Genomic DNA, 12,387 nt, shown 5'->3' with positions numbered 1-12,387 from the left:
CTTCATCGCGTGTGTCTGCCCGGGAGAGTGCATGGCGTCTCTGCTCCAGAGAGCAGAGCTGCCGAGTCTGAGCTCACTTCCTCTTCCTCCCAGCATTCTGTTCTGTTTACTCCACCCACCTATGTTTTAACCTATGAGGGCCAAGCAGTTTCTTTATTGCTTAACCAATGAAATCAACAGATTGATATATGACACTCCCACATCACTTAGAGACCTAAGTTCCCGGGGAGTTTAAGTGCAGAAGAAAGTACAAATAGCCACTCCGCATCATATGAAAAATGATAAGAACTGTGGCAGTGAAGTCATTCAGACAGAGAAAAAGGGTTGCTGTTTGAAGTAATTGCAACGTGGCCTCAGGAAACAAGAGCAGGTCATTGGAAAAGGTAAATGCACAGTAGGCCTGTGGTCTCAACTACACATAAAAAGGACTTAGTTTCAACTACATTTGGTTGTAACTTAGTAACTTCCAAAGAACAAAGAACTTTATGAAAACTTTCTGAAGAGCAGTAAATCAGGGCCATCTAGGCAGAGACATATTAATTACAATGCCTGCAACACAAGAAGGGCAAATAGTTTTTCTCTAAGAATATAGCACAAAATTTTAAACAAGTGACATGCAGTGCATGGTAGAATATTGTAGTTATTTTTTTTTGTTGCTTCATTTTATTTGTTAAACTGGCTTTCTTTAATCAAGGAGGAATATTCTGATTTAAGTAAATCACAATTATTACAAATTGGGATGACTTAATGAATTTATAGTAATAAATTGGTTTTCTACAATAAAAAGATAAGCAAGCCCAAGATTCCTATACTGAGAGCAAGATAGCCCAGGCCAGTGATTAACGATTAATGGAGCTAAATCACTACAGTGTTTCACTCCGCTCTATTTACAGTTAGTCCTCAGTCAGATAGATGTGTGGAAGCAATCTAAAGGCCTTAAAAAACCACCAACAACCGAGAACACCAGTAAATGGACCATTAGACTATACTATAAGCATGAGATTTTTTTCGCCATCATTTTCCAATATTCCCCACTAAACACTTTTTAGGTCAATCAGACACTGGCCATAGAACACCTGTTCAAGAAACAATGTAAGCATCATGCTGTAGGTGAGTTCAGAACACAGCTTCAAGCTGCGTTCAGAGACATTAGAAAATTATCCTAAACTAGAGATGGAAGAGAGGAATGGAACTATTGTACATTAAACGACCTAGAATCTATGCCATTCGATAGGATTTATAATCATATATGTAGAAAACAAAAGCATTGAGTGTAATTCAAAGTTGCAGTGTAAGAAACTGTGTACCAGGAAAGGCAAGACTTATGGTAGAGTAGATGCAGGGCTGACTACAGCTGGGGGTGGAAACGGAGCCTTGGGGCTTTTTGAAAAACAGAAGTGTTCTTTTAATTGTACCAGCACAGTAGGAAATGTTGAAGTATGCACATTGTGCCTCAGTAAAGCTCTTTAAAAATTATAAAGGTGGAAAAAATTACATGTCTATAATTTCTACTTATTTTATTGATTATGATACAGCTTTACATTTCACTTATATTTTAGAGAATTATGTGCCAGAGAGGTACCTCCCTCTGTGCTTATCCTTTTACCTTCAGTAATATATCAAGACATTATCCTCATCAGTCAAAATTACAATCTTTTATTCTAATTTCTCTGAAACATTGATACAAGGTTAAAAATTAGTGGATTCAAAAGCTTGATGGGGGGATTGGAGATGGGGGAGGGACTTGGTCCTGCCTCAACTGAATGTGCCAAGCTTTGTTGACTCCCCATGGGAGGCCTGTTGGGAAGAGTGGATGGGATTGGGTTGAAAGGAGTTGAGGGGTAGGGAGAGAAGGGGAGGGAGGGGGAACTGTGTTTGGTATGCAAAATGAATAATAAAAAACAAAATAGAAAAAACAATAAAAGCTTATATCTTAAAAAAGGGATTATGAGTCAATTTAAGTAGAATATATATAATTGTGAAATTCCTTTAAAATGACCTAGTCAAAATAGTAGTTCTTTGTCAGCACATTTAAACATTTTTTACTTGTTTTAATGTAATAATAATTTTATTCATTCTTTGAAGAGAATTTCACACAAGGCATTCGGATCTTCTTGACTTCTTGTAATGCTCACTTCATTTTTACTCCTTTGGACATTTAAAAAAACAATAGGAAAAAAAATCTCTTCCTCCTTCTTTCATGTTTAGTTAAGTATTTACCTGATTCTGTATAAATGTGAATGAACTCAAGTGTAGTTGAATCAATTCAACAAGTATTAATTGGTGTTCAATTATGTTGGCTTAATCCATGAAACACGGTCATGCTAAATACCTGAACTGCTCTGTTCATGTCAAACTTATGGTTGTAGTGAAGACCATACAGTGGCTGCTGTTGCTTTAACATATTTAATATTTTATTTTCACATAGAAATGTGAAGTGAAGTGAAGTTCTAAGGCAGCTGGCAGGAGTTAAGAGTTAAGAATAAAGCTAGCTATCTAAGTGGCAGATGACACCTATGCAGGGACTATTAAATCTCTAGGGAATTCACTGGTGTAGCTGAATTGGAGGTACAGTGAGAGGTGGGTGATGGTGGAGAAATAATAGCAGCAAAGTAAATACGAAACTTTACAGAGATTAAAAGGAGACAGAGTCCAGCATCTATTCTAAAGGAACTACTTCCAACTGGGGTGCCTATCCTCTGAGAAGAAACAGTTACAGAGGGCCAGAACCCTTGTTTAAAACAAGTCTCAGAAAATAGCCACAGTACGTTTAGTGACAGACATTTTGAAGAAAGTAAGGGAGGGAGGAGGAAAAAGAGTGCTAAAGGGAGGAATGGAGGAAGGAAAAAAGGGGGTGAAGAGAGGTAAGGAGGAAAAGGAGGGGGGGGGAGAAGAAAAAGTAGAAGGAGGTGGAAGAGGCGAAGCAGCAGCAGAAGCAACAGAAGAAGGAGAGGGAGAAAGGAGAGAAGCGAGGAGGCAGTGATCTGTTCATGGCAACTACACTCATAAATCACACAGATAGGAGGTATAAGAAAATCCTTTTCTTCTCAACAACCAACAGGATCAGCAAGAATTTATTTTAGAGACCCCAGCTGGCTTAATGACCCTAGAGGTGAGTTCCCTCAGTCATCAGACTATGCTGTATGATTGGACTGGTAGAGTACCACTGGATAAGGAGGAAAACTTTGAGTTAGAGCTCTCCAGAGTTCAGGTAGGTGAAAATCTAGTTTGAATGACAGTTGGGATGGACCAAGTGGACACAGGCTTCGCACAGGGGTTCCGCACAGTGGCATACTGCTCCAGGCACCCACCATGTGATCCCTCCCAGAGACTGTAGAGGTGGAGCTGGCACTGGCCCCAAGGCAGGAGACTTCAAAAGGGCTCCGTACTCCTATCTAGATCTTCCTTTCCTTCACATTATACCTTCCTTATTCATAAACCTTAGTAGAGCTGCTTTGTCCTATCCTTTCCTTATCTTACTTTTTAACAGAACTTTCCAGAAAGAGTTTGGGGGTCTTCCTTGCTTCTGTTTTAAGTTGTCTGATTGTATTTCTTTACTTCTTTCTGTTCTCTGTTAGCCTGAGCTACCTTCAGGTCTCTTGTCTTTATTATTTGCCCTTCAATTACTGCCCTCCCTTCTGTATCTTCTCCATCACACTAATACTAATACCTGGCTTTACTCAAATTATTTATCCCTGTTCTACCATTAGAAACACATATCATACCATACCATCCTTGCTCCGCTACCTCCCTCAAAACTACTGGATTTGAAGATGTCATTTTAAAAATAGTTAATTATATTTTCATAGTAGGCCTATCCATAGATCAAGCACCTTCTGTAAATAGCATTTTATTCTTGGACTGGTACTGAGGACCAAGCCGACCTGAGCACTCTGAGTATAACAACTGAGTTCTAGTCACAGTCTTGCAGACAAATGAAAAGCCAATCCTATTATAGTCAAGTTGTGCTAGAACACTGAATAATACTCCCATGGAAACGACACAAGTGATTTAAAACATTCAAGCAGTGACATAAATCCTGGAGGACAGGTCCTAATGCAGGAACGCAAGAAATATGAAAAAATCAATGCAGCATCGATTCCTCCAAAATTGTTGATTTCACAGAAATTATATTTATTAGGAGAAAATTAGAAGAAATCAAAAGAATTTGAAGAAATGCTTGTAAGAATGTTCAATAAAATAAATGGACCTCAAATTCCTAAATGGATCCAAATAGAACTCAAATAGTTTAATAAGAAAAAAGAAGTCAATATAGAGTATGGGCCTGGAATTCAACACAAAGAAATACTTTAAAATTCAAATTGAATATTGAAAATGGAAAGTTTAATAAGTCAAATAACTCTGTGGAATGCTTCATCAATAGAGTAGGTAAAATGGAAGAAAAAAATACAAGTTTGAATAGAATGAGGACAAATTATGACATCCTGAAAGTGGCAGACATACATTAATAAGAAAGTACAAATGGGACAAGAGATATCTATATTTATAAATCATTATCATAGAAGAAGTACAAGCTAAAGGACTCAAAAACACATTTAATAACATCACAGCAGGAAATTCTCTAAGCCCAGTGAAAAAGATGTGGCAGGGATTTATAATATCAAATAGACAAGACCCCCCAAAAAAATCTTCTCATACCATATTACAGACCTCTGATAAAGATGAACTTTCTTTCATGATAAAAATCTTGAATTAAAAATTGAATAGAAAGAACATATCTCAACACAAGAAAGGCTGTGCTTAAAACACTTAAAACAGCATTTCACTGAAATCAGGAACAAGACAAGAACGTTTACTTTCTCTTACTGAGTTCAGTTATTGAAAACTTGGATAGAGCAATAAGGAAGGAAAAATAAATGTGATACGCATAGGAAAAGAAGCCAAGTGGCCCTTATTACAGATAACACAATCCTGTACAAAACACCCTAACGGCTTTACTAGAACTTCTTTAACTGATGAGCACTTGCTGCAAAGAGACAGACTACAGAATTAGTGCACAAATCAGCAGCCTTACTCGGTATCAACAAACATGTTGAGAAAGACATCAGACGAATAATCTCCTTCATAGGGCTTCAAAAAGATAAGCAAGAGAAAACTTAGCCAAGGCAGAATTAATGGATATTGGGTCACCCACCCAGCCCCAGTAGATAGGTCTGCATCACAGTTCCTGAATCTATGGCTTGAGAAGCATTGCTAAGAGAGAAAGCATAAAGACTGTAAAAGCCAAAAATACCAGAAAGTCAGCTGTTGAACCACCTTTCCTAGAAATAGCTGAATAAATGGGATTGGAGCAATGGCAATATCGTTGGGCATGTTACTGGGGAAGGGTGAAAATTAATTTCATGGGGTTCTACTCCTAGGCAAAGAACTATAGGCAACTCCAAATGCTCAGCTCTGAAGTCAGATACAGACAAGCAACACATATGGATTCAGAACATTATTTATATATCTGTGGATACATACACACACACACATAAATATGTATGTACATGGCAAGAGTAAAAGAAAAAGAGGCTATCAATTTTAGAGTGAGCAGGAATGAGAGGGGTTGGAGAGAAGGTACTTGGGAGGTACTGGAGGAAGGAGAGGGAAGAGGGAAAATGATGCAATTCTTTTTTAACTAAAAAGAAAAAATTAAAACTGAAAAAATAGAGGAAGATGCTAGATGGAAATATCTCTTATGTTTGTTCATTAACACAGTTAATATAGTAAACATGGTAAAATTTCTAACAGTGATCTGAAGATTCAATGAAATTGCAATCAATACTCCAATGGCATTCTTCAGAGAACTAGAAACACAACCCTAGAATTCATCTGGAAGCACAGAAGATCATGGATAGCCAAAATAATCCCAGGCATAAACAACTCTGGAGGTATCATTATACCTGACTTGCATCATACTATAGGGCAATCGTAACAAAACCAACATGATATTAGCATTAAAAACAGATAAAAGATCAACGGGAAAGAACAGAGTCCCCAGAAGTAAAACAGTACAACTCCAGTCAGAAATACAGCTTGGAGAAGAGGCAGTCACTTCAACAAATAGTGCTGGGAACACTAGATAGCCAGCCATCTGCCGGGGAATGAAGCCAGATCATTTATTCTTACCAAACACTAACATCATTAAAAATGGATCAAAGACTTTAATGTAAGCCCCCAAACTCTAATACTGTTAAAGGAAAACACTCTATAAGCATAGGTAAGAATTTTTCAAAGCAAAAAAAAATTCCAATGAGAATGTAGAGAAAAGTACCTCAAATACTGATAGTGGGAATGCAGCCACAATGGAAATCATAAGGGAGGTTCCACAGAAAACTAAACCAAAACCCAGTAATATCATATAACACAGGTATACTGTTTCTCTTCGTACATCCTAAGATCTCTAAGTTAAGAGAGCACAGAGAAGCCTATCCATCCATTACCATTCGTAGTGACCAAATTATGGAATCAACCTTCAGGGTATGTCAACAGGTGAATGAATAAAGAAAATTCATGCATATATCCAATGGAGCTTGCTAAGCCATAAAGAAGAATGAAATTATGGTATCTTCTGTAAAAATGAATGTAAGTAGAAATAATGTTAAGTAAAATAAAAAAAAATAATAATACATGTTTTTGCTATTGTGGCCTTAAAATTCTTTAAACATACATAAAATGATTATTCATGTGAATGTGCGTGTTATAAAAATAGAAAAGAGATGGGGGAAGAAAGGATGGGGAGCGCTCCTAAACAGAGAATGGAGAGAAGGGGTATGAATGTTGGCAAAGGACAGGCCATCTTTGAAAGAAACTGTCTTTGTGAAACCCAGCACAGCAATAGCACACTCGAACACATTGGCACAGGAGACCACTTCCTAGACCCCAGTAGCACAGACACTGAGAATGACAATTAATGAATGGGGCCTCCTGAAACTGAAAAGCTTCTGTAAAGCAAAGGACATAATCAACAAGACAAAATGGCAGCCTACAGAATGGGAAGAGATCTTCACTAACCCCACATCAGACAGAGGTCTGATCTCCAAAATATACAAAAAACTCAAGAAACTGGTCATAAAAAGAACAAATATTTCAATAGAAAATAGGATACAGACCTAATCAGAGAACTCTCACCAGAAGAATCTAAAATGGCTGAAAGACACTTAAAGAAATGTTCAAGATTCTTAGCCATCAGAAAAATGCAAATCAAACAACTCTGAGATTCCATCTTACACCTGTAAGAATGGCCAAGATAAAAAACACTGATGGCATCTTATGCTGGAAAGGATGTAGAGTTAAGGGAACACTCCTCCATTGTTGGTGTGAGTGCAAACTGGTACAGCTGCTTTAGAAATCAGTATGGCAATTTCTCAGAAAATTAGGAAACAATCTACCTCAAGACCCAGAAAAACCACTTTTGGTATATATCCAAAGGATGCTTGATCATACCACAACTGTGCTCAACTATGTTCATAGCAGCATTATTTGTTATAGCCAGAACCTGGAAACAACCTAAATTCCCCTTGACTGAAGGAATGGTTAGGAAAATGTGGTATATTTACACAATGGAGTACTACATAGCAGAAAAAATAACATCTTGAATTTTGCAGGCAAATGGATGGAGCAAGAAAACATCATATTGAGTGAGGTAACACAGACCCAGAAAAATAGATATAATATGTATTCACTCATAAGTGGCTTTTAGACATAAAGCAAAGAAAAATCAGCCTACAATTCACAACCCTAGAGAACCTAGATAACAATGAGGATGCTAAGGGAGACATACATCTAGCTAATCTACATGTGAAGTAGAAAAAGATAAGATCTCCTGAGTAAATTGGGAGCATGGGGCTCATAGGAGCAGGTAGAAAGGGATGGGGGAGTAAGGAAGAGGAGCAGAGAAAAAAAATATAGAGCTCAATAAAAACAATAAAAAATAGTTATATGCCAATACAATTTTTTTCTTTTTTCTTTTTTTTTAAATTTATTTATTTATTAAAGATTTCTGTCTCTTCCCCGCCACCGCCTCCCATTTCCCTCCCCCTCCCCCAATTAAGTCCCCCCCCCCAGCCCGAAAAGCAATCAGGGTTCCCTGTCCTGTGGGAAAGACTATGAAGTCAGGAGCTTTTGTGAGCTAAATAACTCTTTTTAAAAAATGCCAATACAAATTTTAATTAGCTTTAGATAAATAAGCTATCTATGTTATTGGCTATGGGGGATGCTAATGTGAAGAAGACATTATAGATTGGCAATAAATTAAATGAATGTGTAGAGTTGATAAATTCACATAAATTCATAAAGCACTGTAGATTTCACAATTTTCCAGAAAGTAAAATTAGACCTATCCATTATATTGAAATAACCCTTATCATAAAAATCTATTTCCCTTTTAGCTAAAGGCTATGGACTATTTTCTACTTTATCAACATACACAGAGGGACCATTTTCCTGTTTATGGATAGGATCCTCTTCTAAATGTGTTTAAGTAAAAGTTTCATGGATGAGTACTACATCTGGGGACTAAGTGAACCGAGTCAGAAGAGAAATGAGGCTCAATGCCCCCTAAACAATCTATTAGTCACCTTGTAACAAACAGAATTGTAGAGCCAGGTTTGAATTTATTCATGGTTTCCTTTTTAGTTGTGTTCAGAAATGGTCTCATTTAGCCCAGGCTGGCCACAAACTAGTTCCTCTTATCCTCTTAGGAGGATTTTTTTTTGATAACTAGAATCACATATGATATTTCCATATTCCATATAGACTATTTGGGTATTGGGGCGGGGGTAGATGAATTCACGATGAATGTGGTATGCCCATTCACTAGGAAAATGGTGAATTTGTCATGTAGAAAACAAAAAGTACATGTGACCTACATGCTAACTTTGAGATGAACTGTTTTAAACCATTGCAAGATGTATCCAATGTCTTATATTTAGTCTGCCTTTTTCTAGGTTCATATCTAAATTTGGAGGGAAAAAAGTTACCATTTTAAGACAACAATTTTAAATAATTTTCATGAAAGATATATACTTCAATGCATAGAAAAGATTCCTACAAATTCAAAAGATATGTATGAATACAGTTGTATTTGCTATCCTTCATGTAGCCTAGATTATATCACAGTTATTGATCTATAATTTAATATATATTATATGTGAAAAAGATGAATTATCTCCCTCATCAAGATACAGCTAGATTTTACTACCTGGAATTTCTGCTTAGAAACTAGCTTTGTTGACACTAGTATCTTCTTTCATGAGTCATGTGTCTCTCTGCCAGCAGTCTGTCCTTCTGTATTGCCTAATATTACCCTTTCTTGGTCTCCTTTCTAAATGTTAAACTGTACCCATGCTTAACAGCAGTTCACAATTGACCACGTACACATTACAAGCTGGGATCCACATATGAGAAAGACTATTTGAATTTTTATCTTTCTGGGTATGGGTGACCTCACTTAATAGTATACATTCTGTCTATAAAATTTCCTGTACATTTTATGATTTAACTTCTTTACATCTGAATAATATTCCACTTTGTATGGATAATGCATTTTCCTTTTCTATCCATCAGCTGATGGACATGTTGGCTCCACTTTGTGGTATTGCAAAACAGAGCAGCAATTAAACATGGATGTGTAAATATTGCTGCAGAGGGATATGGAGTTCGCTGGGCATTTTCCCGGAAGTGAGTAGCTGGGTCATATGGTAGTTCTATTTTTCATTGTTTGTGGAGCCTCCAATCTGATCACCATAGTGGCTATATTTGTTTCCATCTCACTAGCAGTGAATGAGGGTTCCTCTCCCCCAACGTCCTTCCCAACACTTGATACTCATTTTGACTGGGGTGAGATATCTCAAAAGGAGTCCTTGTTTCTACTCTGTCATAGAATTTTTCTTTTTTATAGTGAATAAACCAGAAAAAACGTAATTGACAGTAAAAGTGTAAAATCCCACGTGAAGATCCACAGCCTCACAATGGCCATTCCAACGGTGTAGAAAAGTTCACTGCAACGCATAAGAGATTGGGACTACCCATGTACTTGTTTAGTGGCTACCTTCATCTAGCTGTGGTAGGGTTTCATCTGTGCATTTATTATAATAAAGCGATCTAATAAAATAAAAGAAAAAGAAACGAGTTGACAGTATCTTTGTTCTGTACCCAGTTAGGCTCCATTAGTGTCTTTTGGACTGAACTTTCATTACTTAGCTAAATATGCCTTTCTCCCCCTTAGGAATCAACACTGTGAATCACAATTATCTTTTATGTTTTTTTTCCTAAAGAAAACAAATAGATAATTCCACAGTGAATATTATGCAAGGGGGAGTTCAGTTAGACAAAGGCTCTGTCAAAATGAAGCAAACTTTAGGCTGCCCAGCAACTCCACGGCTGTTCCACTTCACTGCGGTGTGGGTTGGCAATTCCTCTTAAAACGTCTTTATCTTACTAGGAGTTTCCCTTTGGAGTTAAGCTCCTCTTCTTTCACAGTGATGAAACAAAACCCTGGTGACCGAGCACTGGGTTTATCACTTCATTTATTGCTTAATCATCTCGGTCTATTTTGTTTCCAGTTGCTTTACAAGGTCTTCCACGCCTGCTCGCCCCATAAAGTGCATACCAAGGAAGCTGCAAAAATGCTGAGCCAGTGTCCTGGACCCATTTTGAAGAATACAGGAATTCTGCTACACACATGTGGCCTCTGGGAATAGGATGGTTGTTGCAACTCAGGGAATCTAACTTCAGGATTCAAAAGCAGGCTTGGACTTACAACAGGAATGAGAGATACCCAGAGAACACCCTTAGGCAAGCGTCAGCTTCTCATTTGTCCATTTAGAATATTCTGGCTTAAACGGGTATGAACCACATGGCTGTGACCCGGTGCTCTGCACTGAAAACCATTCCTGAGAGTCTGGCTTTGCAGTTTAGAAGAGAAATGGGTAAATAAGAGGAGGCTCCTTCAGGTGCCCACAGGTTAGCGTAGGGAAGATTGGAAACTGTTTTCCATCATTTCTCAGGGTAGATCAGAAAATCAAAAGCTTTAGTGGTTCAGGGAAATCTAATAGCATCTTTCACTGAAGGTCACCGGCAGACCTCAGGCTTTTACTCTGAGAGAAGAAATGTGGCTTAGCAATGGGCAAGAAAAGAGAAACCATTCTAATATTGTTCCTCTATATTAACACAGCTGGAACGAGAAATGAAGATGGCTACTCTGAGTGTATTTTAACAATACGTGACAATTATCCTTACAGGAAAAATAACAACATTGAAATACAAAATACATAATACAAAATTCCAAAGACACTATGTTATGCTCCTGCGGTAACTGTAGTTCTTTTAATAGTTACAACCTCTTGAGGGACTCATTTTATTATTATCTTAACAGAAGAGGAAACTGAAGCTCAGGAGAGTTAAATAAATGACTAAGCACTCACAGGTGGTAACAGGAATTCCCAACATCTAACCACAGATTTTTAACATGTTTCATTATCTGATTATCTTTCTTCTATAGCCATTTTTTGCCACTAAAATAGGAATGGTGAAATATTTAGAGAAAGGGGGAATCTGAAAGTTTGACAAAACAATATACATAGCAGAGATCAGTATCACAGCCATTCTGTATTGTTTAGTTCAGGTTCTTGAAAAAAACTGAAAATAATATATTATTTCTCTGTGTGTGTATATATTTGTGCGTGTTGTGTGTACCTGTGTGTATGTGTGTGCTGTGTACTTTTATATGTATGTGTTTTGTGTGTATATTGTGTGTATATGTGTGTGCTGTGTATGCGTGCATGTTGTGTATGTGGGGCACACACATACCACGGTGTTCTTGCGAGGTAAAAGGAGAATTTCATGGAGTCAGTTTTTCCACATTTAGGTGGGGATCAAATTCAGGTTTTAGACTTTTGCAAATTTTTTCCTGCTGAGGAAAGAAGTCTCATTGAGGGACTCCAGAACAGATTAGTCTCTGGGCCTGTGTCTGCGGATGGTTCTGTTAATTGAGGTGGGAAGAACCACCCACTGTGGGTGGCACCATTTCCTAGGCAGGAGCTTCTGCCCTGAGTACTGCTGGAGAAAATGGAAACCAGCATGCATGCATTGACTCCCTTCCCTGCTCTGTGCTTTTGACAGTGGCTGTAGCATCAAAGCTGCCTACATTCCTGCTGCCTTGATTTTCCTGCAATGGTGGACTGGGACTTGGAATTGTGAGCCAGATAAATCTTTTCTCCCATAAATTGTTTTCGTCATAGCAACTGGAGAAGCAACTAAGACAGGACCATATTGACTGCTTTTGATTCACGGTCGTAGTGGGAAGAATCTAAACATTTGTTGAAGCCGAAAAGTCAGAAAAGCTTCTAAATTAAAAACAAACAAAAATATTGTCATTTTGGG

The 12,387-nt window shown here is 37.6% G+C and overlaps 1 protein-coding gene across 3 annotated transcripts in view; it reads right to left on the bottom strand.

Moving 5' to 3' along the window:
• Prkg1 (protein kinase cGMP-dependent 1) overlaps window positions 1-12,387 on the bottom strand; it is a 1,122,235-nt gene that overhangs the window by 28,018 nt on the left and 1,081,830 nt on the right. The window lies entirely within an intron of this gene.

The sequence above is a fragment of the Microtus oregoni genome, unplaced genomic scaffold (assembly GCF_018167655.1).
Source record: "Microtus oregoni isolate MIOR12 unplaced genomic scaffold, Mior012 000012F_ref0000307, whole genome shotgun sequence".
In the NCBI taxonomy this organism is placed as follows: Eukaryota; Metazoa; Chordata; class Mammalia; order Rodentia; family Cricetidae; genus Microtus; species Microtus oregoni.
The sequence above is the reverse complement of the archived record's forward strand: the minus strand, read 5'-3'. Positions and strand labels throughout refer to the sequence as shown.